Below are 8,573 nucleotides of genomic sequence, written 5' to 3' on the forward strand. Positions count from 1 at the left end.
TGCGCGGAAATGGATTTTGGCGCACGCGGCTGGCGCAGACTGCCTCACGCGCACACTGTGCGCCTGCCGCGTGCGCCACTTGTGCGCTGATTTCTATGAATTACCCCCATGGTTGCTTAGCTTACCATAACTGGTGAATTTCTGGGGTTTTTCAGTTTTTCTTGGAACCATAATGTCCGTTTAACAAAGTTTTTTCTTTGAATTTCATAGGTTTTTATTAGTCCAACTTAACCATAACATCCCTTTAAAAAGGTTTTTTCAGTGATATATATACACTAATATGACTTGTAGGCATTTTTAGGAATATTGATATTCGATGCACACAGCACTTTATAACAAAGCAATATATTTGCATGCACTTTGAACTTTATAAGAGGAAACCTTTCCCTCCCCTTGGTATTAAGAACAAGCAGCCCATGCATGCACTGTAGACTCTGAGAGAGCAACAAATGAATAGAGATGTTCTTTATTGTATAACAAGGAGGATACTACAATCCATACACTAACATCCTACTACGGAGCATTATATTTACAGTTGAGTGACATGCATGGACGGAGAGCACTATGCACTTTATACTTTTTGCTGCACATATCTTTATATTCTTACTCTTGCGTATTTGCACAGCCCGACTGAATAGGTCACTTCACCCACATGCTCGCTTTTTAAGCTTTACCCATGCCAGCTGTACTACATATGTAGTGACAGCATCCAAGAATCAGGGATTATATATGCAGTACACACCATGAATAGGCTGCCCCCTCTTTTTATTTTTATCAAGTAGACACGGGTAGCACCTTATTTTTCTCATTTTTACGCAAGGCTAATAAACATCAGACATACAACAAGACAGTTTAAAATAAACGAATGCCCTTTACAAGAGTTACTTTACACAACGGTTGTTTCTACAGCATTGGTTTTAAAATTGTGAACCTACTTGAAACTTTTCTTTGAATTGTCTTGTATACTTTTCGTGTAAATGTAATTTGTCTGCACCTTCCCATGTGAATTATTCACTATTTTACTGTTCAAAGATGTCCGCCTGTTAAAACATATAAAACAGTGGCAACTAGCAGGTTTTCACAGTGGGGGGGCCACCTCCCCATCCCCCCCCCCAGCGGGGAGGGGGGGGCAGTGGGCGCGGGGGCACCCCCCCCCCCCCAGCGATGCCACTGACTCAAAGCCGCCATCTTCAAATGCCTTTGCTTTGCAAAGAATCGATAAGCCGACGCAGGATTTCGACACATTACTAAACAGGTATCATCAGTAATACGTTCAAATCGTACACAGTTCAAAACGATTTAGGGAACAGTCTGAAAAAAATATTTGGACAAAAATATACGCGCTCATCCTTAACTCAGTAGACATGATTTCCGCATAGCCCAAATATGATAATGACAGCACTTGAGAAGTAATGATTCGAACAGGCACGTCAGTCAATGTTCAGATCCGCCGCTGCTAGACTTGTGTATCCTTGGAGCATTTACGTTCGTTGACCATGTCCCAGAATGCAACGCGGCCAACAGATATTTAAATGTTCTTAATGGATGGTAATCATACTTTTGGACTTGCAATACTAAATGTAACTGCAACGAGTTTGAAGTTAATGAACACACTTCTAACTATTTAAAATATAAATCTTTAAAATACCAATTGTTTCCCACTCTCACTTAGCAGGGGTTTTTAAAATAGTAGTTACTTGCCTCGTGTTTGCTACTGCATGCCTTAAACTAATGAGTAAGGAAAATAACGATCTTGGGTGACGCCAAGATCCTCACTCATAATGTGAGCGGAATTTTTGAACGGGTACAGGTCGCCCCGTGGGTGACCCGCCTACTTAGCGGGATGCCTTGGTCGAAGCGATCTGCCCGACCCCAAAGCTTGTGAAAAGAAAAATCGAAGAGAAGCAATTGCTGAAGTTTGCGTTCAACCTACATATCTCGATCAGATGCTACACGTGTGTATTTTTAGATTGGAAGCATTGAAGTTCAAGGGCAATGTTTGCTGTTAGCAATCGCGACCTTCCACCGTAAAATCCGGTGCCCCGTGATTTCATGTAAGCTGTACTGCCACCTAGGGACAGCGAAGAGAAGTGCATCTCAAATCATCTTCCATGTTTACAGTGCACTTGCCAAAATGCATCTCATGTCGGGCAAAATGTGCATTTACTGATATTGTTATTATTACCTGCCTATTATAAAATGGATTAGTCTTTCTTTCTCCCTCTTATTACCTAATAGTGCAATCTTTCTCGCTGCAATCCTAACAAAGGGATGTAACAGTCTCCCTCGAGAGACCTCTGATGACATGTAGAAATAAAAATACTTAAAAAATAAACGGAAAGTTCCACCCCCAGCTCCATCTGTGCTTTTTTCTTTCTCAGGCAAGATGATTGCAGGCAGGGGTCGCAACTGTGACCCGTGGGGTCTCTCTTGCTACCCCTAAAAATAACGAGGAAAAAAAAGTATTTTTCTTTTTTTTCGTTTTTAAATGCAAGCTCCCCTGTGGCCAGCACCATGTGGCTCTTTGCGTCTGGAGTGGCTGGCTGTCTTGTTCAGGCCTCTTAAATAAAAAAAATAAAAAAGAACAGGGGTTCCACAAGTTTAACACTTTCAACAGTGAACTTAAATAAGACAGAATGGGAGTACGAAATAATTTGTCTTTTTGGAATTCTGTACAATAATTGCTAGACTCATTAAAGGCTTATTTCAGGCACACTTTCGGGGGGGGAGTCACTGATTTAGTCTGTTCTTAAACACCTCAACTCAGCCTTTCATCCTTCTGAGGTTGATAAATGAGTACCAACACAGGTTGGGTGATATTGTATGTATTCTGTTTAAAGTGCTTAAGCGTAGGTGCTATATAATAACACATCATTATCATTTGCCCATGGGCGTCTGCTAGCATTTATAGTAATTTGGTAATATGGGACTATACACACTACTCTCAACGATACATATGGCGATCCATTCTTATATGAAATGTATATTACATTACAGTGATATTGTAACCATATTTTTCGTACTGTACTTGGGAACAATGCTATTTGATACCACTTCCTGTTTTGTCAAGGGGTGAAAAGTCATGTTCCCTCGCTTCCCATGATATCACTTCGGCGTGGGGTCCAATTGACATCACTTCCTGTGATGTCATCAGCAGTCAAGGGTCATCTGATGTCACTTCCGCTACCCCTGGCATTTTGGTGAAATGATGTCCCAGGTTGCAGGTAAGTATGCCTGTTTGAAAATACAGGTAAAATAGATGCGCTGAAATTATGGACTCCACATGTAAACATTGCGCTCAACCGTTTGTGGCCCCAGGACTGATGACAACACTTGATTTTTTATTTTTTGGTCAGGAGAGAGTCCATTGACTAATATCGGCGTGTAAGGGCGATTAAGGGGTTTGTGAGGATAAACCTGGTTCCTTGAAAATAGTGCGTTAGGCCCACCTGAGCCAGAATTCTAAAAGCAACTGAATTACTGAGAAACCCAAGACGTTCAAATTATTTGCAACACATCCAACATTATAAAAGATGGAATAAAATAGGGCTTACATACATTTTTAAATCAGTTTGGTCCCGAGGTAACCACCCCAAATAAATAATTTTCCTAAACAATGCCCGCATTGAAAAGATTAGCCACTTTTGATATCTGAGCGTATTCTTACAATCGGTTCCGTCGAAACTAGACGTTTTCAATCACATACGTGCAAATCCAAAGATGGTAGCGGGGCAAATTAGTATTTTTGAGCAGAGATTCGGGACATTTTCTATGACCCTCGTGGTTAGGGTTTACTTGCAGAAGATCTACCCGAAATTATTGTGTGGGCGGAAGTTTCTTTGAACCTGGTTGATTGGACGAAAATAGAAACAGTCATATGGCCAACAGTACCGCCACTGCCAAATGCGGTGCTGGTAGGGGTTATTCGGCACGAGTTAGAGTTGGTATCCCTTAAAGCAGCCAGGGACTGGAAAGTGTTGCAATTACATGCCAAATTGCTAGACCCCCCACCCACGTCACTGTTTGAGAAGCTTGTGCAAACCCGCTTTTCCTGTGGGTGTATGTGTGTGAAGGGACCCAGTGTCCCGTTTGGCGGGCACTTTTTTTTCCTCTCCATTTCCTTTCACCTTGTTTCACGCGCCCAGCTTTAAGAGTGTGTGACCCGTCGACATGGTATAATCCACTAGCAGGGGGAGCAGGCCGGGTGTGAGGAGAATTCACCTCAACTGTGAGGGGAGATCCCCTGCTGGCCAAACGAAGTGGAATGTCACCAGGGGAAGATATAGCCCTGAGGGAAGGCTGAAAAAAGGACAAGAAGAGACGTGAAGAGAAGTTCGGAGCGGAAGCTCTCAGGGCTGCTGCCCCGTGGCAGCCCTCTCAGGGGCTGCATAGGACTGGCAAAGGCCTCCGCTGTGGCCACGTTCATTACCCACCCCCTGCCCGTGAGAGCCTGAGGAGAGCAGGGGGTGGAGGATATCCCGAACCCCTGGGAGCATAGTGTTTCTGATAGGCCAGCCCGGCCTTTGCTGTGTCAGTTTCCCTGACGGTGAAAAACGGCCAGCTGGGGGAACATTCAGAGAGAAGACAAGCCGAAAAGACTGTGAGGGACGAGAGAAGAGACCGGAGGGGAAGCCCTCCGGGGCTGCCGAGGCCATTCCGGGTGTCTATTTCATTTCCCCCTCTCGGGGAAATGAGAGCTGAAGAGGAGTTCGAAGGGGAAGGATCTACCTGATCCGACCGTGGCTAATTTGCTTGCGGTCGGAAGGTTTCCATGAGAAAGGTGCGAACCACCAAAAGATTACACCTTTCTCATGCAAACACACATACATGCCCAGGCCCCCACCTACACCCACAACACACCCATGACACACCTCCCACCCACACCCTCAACACACCCCTACCCACACCCCGAACATAAACAAATCCCACATACCTTTTTCTTGAAGCTGAGTCCCTGCAGTGCCAGTTCCGTTTCACTTCCGTGATCGGGAACCGGCGCTGCAGGGTCCTTTTCCTTTTTTTCTTTTTCTTTTCCCCCAGAACCCCTGCTCACTATACTGTGAAGTATAGGTAGAAGGGTGTTGCGGAGGACACCCCCGCATCCCCTGTTTTTTTATTTTGTTTAATTTATTTTATTTTTTTCATTGGTGTGCTGCAGGGGTGTCCCCGGCAGTCTTTGTTTTTACTTACCTGCAATGCTACCACCAAAGGTTTGAACTTTTGGTGTTCGAACCTTTGGTGGTAGCATTTTTTAGACCTTTTTGTATGTGTGACCGTTTAGATACGCCCACTGAACACATGAGGAGAGCAGGAGGTGGAGGGTTTCCCACACCCTGGGAGTGTTGGATTTCTGAGAGGCCAGTCCGGCCTGTGTATTTCATTTCCCTAGCGGGAAAAGCCAAAACAAAAAACCACTTGCCGGGGAACGCCCTGAGGAAAGAAAACAGAGGTGATGAGGGCCGACTCTGACGCAGTAGTAAATCTGCATCAGTGTTATTTGAGGCAGTTTCAAATACCCAGCCACATCCCAGATGAGGAGTGTACGAGCAGCCAGAAAGGCCTAGGCCGGAGAGCACAGCCGGTCCCGGCACATGGAATCAGAAAGCCAACACATACAGACAGCACAGGCTATCTGCGGGGAGACAGAAGAGCATACCATCCCAAGACCAGCTGACAGGCCTCCTGGGTCGGAAGAAAATAAAGAGGGTGAGGGAACATGGACACCTGGGTGCTGCAGTGAGAAATGGCAGGGTAGGCAGAGCATGTGTTAAGCCCTGGGCGATTTAAATCATTCCCCAGGTGAATGTAAGAGGGCTGTGTTTTTTTCCGTCATGTCTTCCGTGCTCTGGAACAAGGAGGCTTGGGTTGGAATGGAGGTTGTCTAATGCCACCATCTTCGGTATGGGGAGACGAGTACCCCGTCCCCGTTCCAGCACCCTAGACCCTTTTGGTCAGTTTACATTATGCCTTTTCATTAAGGATTCCGGGCTGCCAAAGTGAGAACATGTAAACAACCACTCACCGGATGACTGAGAGTGAGGGAGCGGGACAAACGTTTGGAGCATTTTTATTATTCATCAAACCTCCCTGTTCCATGTTTTTTCTGATGGCCACTGTCAATTTTCCTTATGGTCGTTACACTGTGTGGGACAGCAGACCATTCTCGGGTGGCAATACCTGAAGTCCCCCTGGGAGCATCGCTGCGTACTTATCCCTGTTAAAGACCTACAACACTATGCACACTGCCACCATTAGCAGGCGTAGGTCCATCTATGTGACCAGTGAATCCAGGGAAAGACAATGTGACTAAGGGGCCGGAGTAAGGTTCACCTCGGAAGGATCCTTTCATCCTCGCTCCCTTCCTCACATGCGCCATCTGTGTGAGTGGCTAACCCTCCACCTTACAAGTGGGCCTATAAACCGAGGGAAGTTCCAGAGTCAGGTCAGAAATAATCTGACACTGATCTATTCCTTTTAGTTATTACGCCACATGTGGAAGACTTACATTTGTTAAGCAGAGGGTCAGAACTGCTATACTTTGTGACACCTGGGGGCGCCTTTTGGTCTCTTAAAATCTTCTACCACAGAGTGGTATTCTCCAAGGGCAGCACGGAATGCGGGATAGGAAAGCAAACCCTGTTTAAAGGTCATTCCTTGGTTGTGGTAATAGTACGAACAGGAGGAGCTCACTGAAATGGGGGTATGTATAGGCTGTCGACTTAAACGTGTTTGAAATGACGTATTCGTTATGGTGATGTTCTAAACGTATTGAAAGTATTGCCTAAAGTTACACAAATGATGTATTCTCTGTTCACGGCATAGTTTCACTCCTATAAATTCGACAGTTGGGACACTGTTAAAGGATAGTTCCGGGTTTTTTTTTTTATTGTCCCTACGGGTCGGCCATGTGTTTGTAAGCATAAATCGGTAGATCGTAGGAAACTTTCCTATGGACCTTACCCGACTTTTCGCCCATTATCGCACTCGAAATCAGCCGCCATTTTGTGATAATCCTATCATTCCGCCGCATCGACCTGGCTCACCTGCCTTTGCGGCACTAAATCAAATCCCCCGCCCCTGAAACAGACATTATCAAAACATTCATATTCCCCGCCTCTCTCCGTGACGTTACTGTGCTGCGTAGGCAAACGCGCCCAGGCGTCTTCTACGCGACTCCACACAGACCCCGGAAATCAACACAGATCAGCTCACAATACAGCGCACCACAATTCGGAATATGAAACTGTACTTTGAAATCAAACCGCAAGATTGTAAATGTGGTAAAGTACATTTATTTGACATCAAATGTTTAGAGAATATTCAGCGATTTGCATTTTTATTTGCTCATGTTCCAAAAAGTTCGTATTGAGGAACGCGATGGTCCTTTGCTGTACACAGGGTCTTAGAGCATCTCACAATACAGCGCCACAATTCGGAATGTGAAACCGTGGTTTAAAAGCAAACGGCAAGATTGTACATTTGGCAAAGTACGTTTATTGGACATCAAATGTTTAGAGAATATTCAGCGATTTGCATTTTTCTTTGCTCTCGATCCAAATTAGTTCGTCTTGAGGGAAGCGATGTTCGTGTGCAGTACACAGGGTGTTGTTTTACGATAAAAATAAGCTCTTCGGTAGCACTGATAATCGCATGGCTGTTCCAACAACGAGGCACTAGGCCACCACAACGGTAGGTATGTTGCATCTAACCGTTAGTACCGCGTAAGGGCATACTTGTACTTGGCGATCGTCCCATAAAATGGTCAGGGTGGTAACGTTGTTCACGCGGAGAAGCAACTGGCGGCTGTAGAAGCCGTCCGCCGGTGTCCGGTACTCGTGACACAGACAGTAGTGAATGATGTACCTAAAAACATAAAAAATGAAATTAGTCTCACCATCAGATCCTTATTAAAATCATAGCGAGGACAGCGCTACTGGGTGTACACAAGTGTTTAAAGGCGTGGCGAGGCAGGGAGGGGGGGGAGTGGAGTACAAGGTAAGTAGCATAAAATAATAAATAAATAGGGCCAGCTGGTGGCAAGTGCAAGGTAAGTGCAGAACAAGTGCTGGGAAGGGGGGGCTGTAGGATACTGAGACAGTCCCCCAGTGCAGGGGTTGACAGGGAGGCAGTGCAGGTGGAGAGTGGAAGGGCCCAGGACCGAGGTCGCAGACAGTGGACCAGTTGTAGCAGGGGAGAGGGAGAGAGAAAGCAGAAGCAAAGAGGAAGGTTTTGAGGTGCTTCAGTAAAAGCAGATGTTTCTCCTCAAGATAGTGCGCGGTAGAAAACAATATGCCACATAGAACGAACAAGTACAACTGAACCCGTCTTTAAAGCCACTGTATAGTAATGAAATTGCGGTATAAACTCATCAAAAGTTACTTACATTATATTTGCATTTTCCATTGTGTCTCTGTGTAGGGCAGACCCGAAACACCACTCCTTCTTTGCCGACGTTACTTCTTCTAATGAACGTGGCTCATCGTTTCGTTTCTGAAATTTTATTCATTATCTTTTCTTAGTCTTTCAGGATGGTCCCGGCCTGTCAAGGTCAAATCACAATAGAACCTTATACT

At 45.3% G+C, this 8,573-nt stretch overlaps 1 non-coding gene across 1 annotated transcript; it reads left to right on the plus strand.

Annotated features, from left to right (window-relative positions):
* Positions 1–1,718: 1,718 nt before the first annotated feature.
* Positions 1,719–1,869, plus strand: LOC138570453 (U12 minor spliceosomal RNA). Its single transcript, XR_011303506.1, has one exon. It is a non-coding gene; the product is annotated as a U12 minor spliceosomal RNA (small nuclear RNA).
* Positions 1,870–8,573: the final 6,704 nt, after the last annotated feature.

Source organism: Ambystoma mexicanum, chromosome 2q (assembly GCF_040938575.1).
Source record: "Ambystoma mexicanum isolate Mex_15411 chromosome 2q, UKY_AmexF1_1, whole genome shotgun sequence".
Lineage (NCBI taxonomy): Eukaryota > Metazoa > Chordata > Amphibia > Caudata > Ambystomatidae > Ambystoma > Ambystoma mexicanum.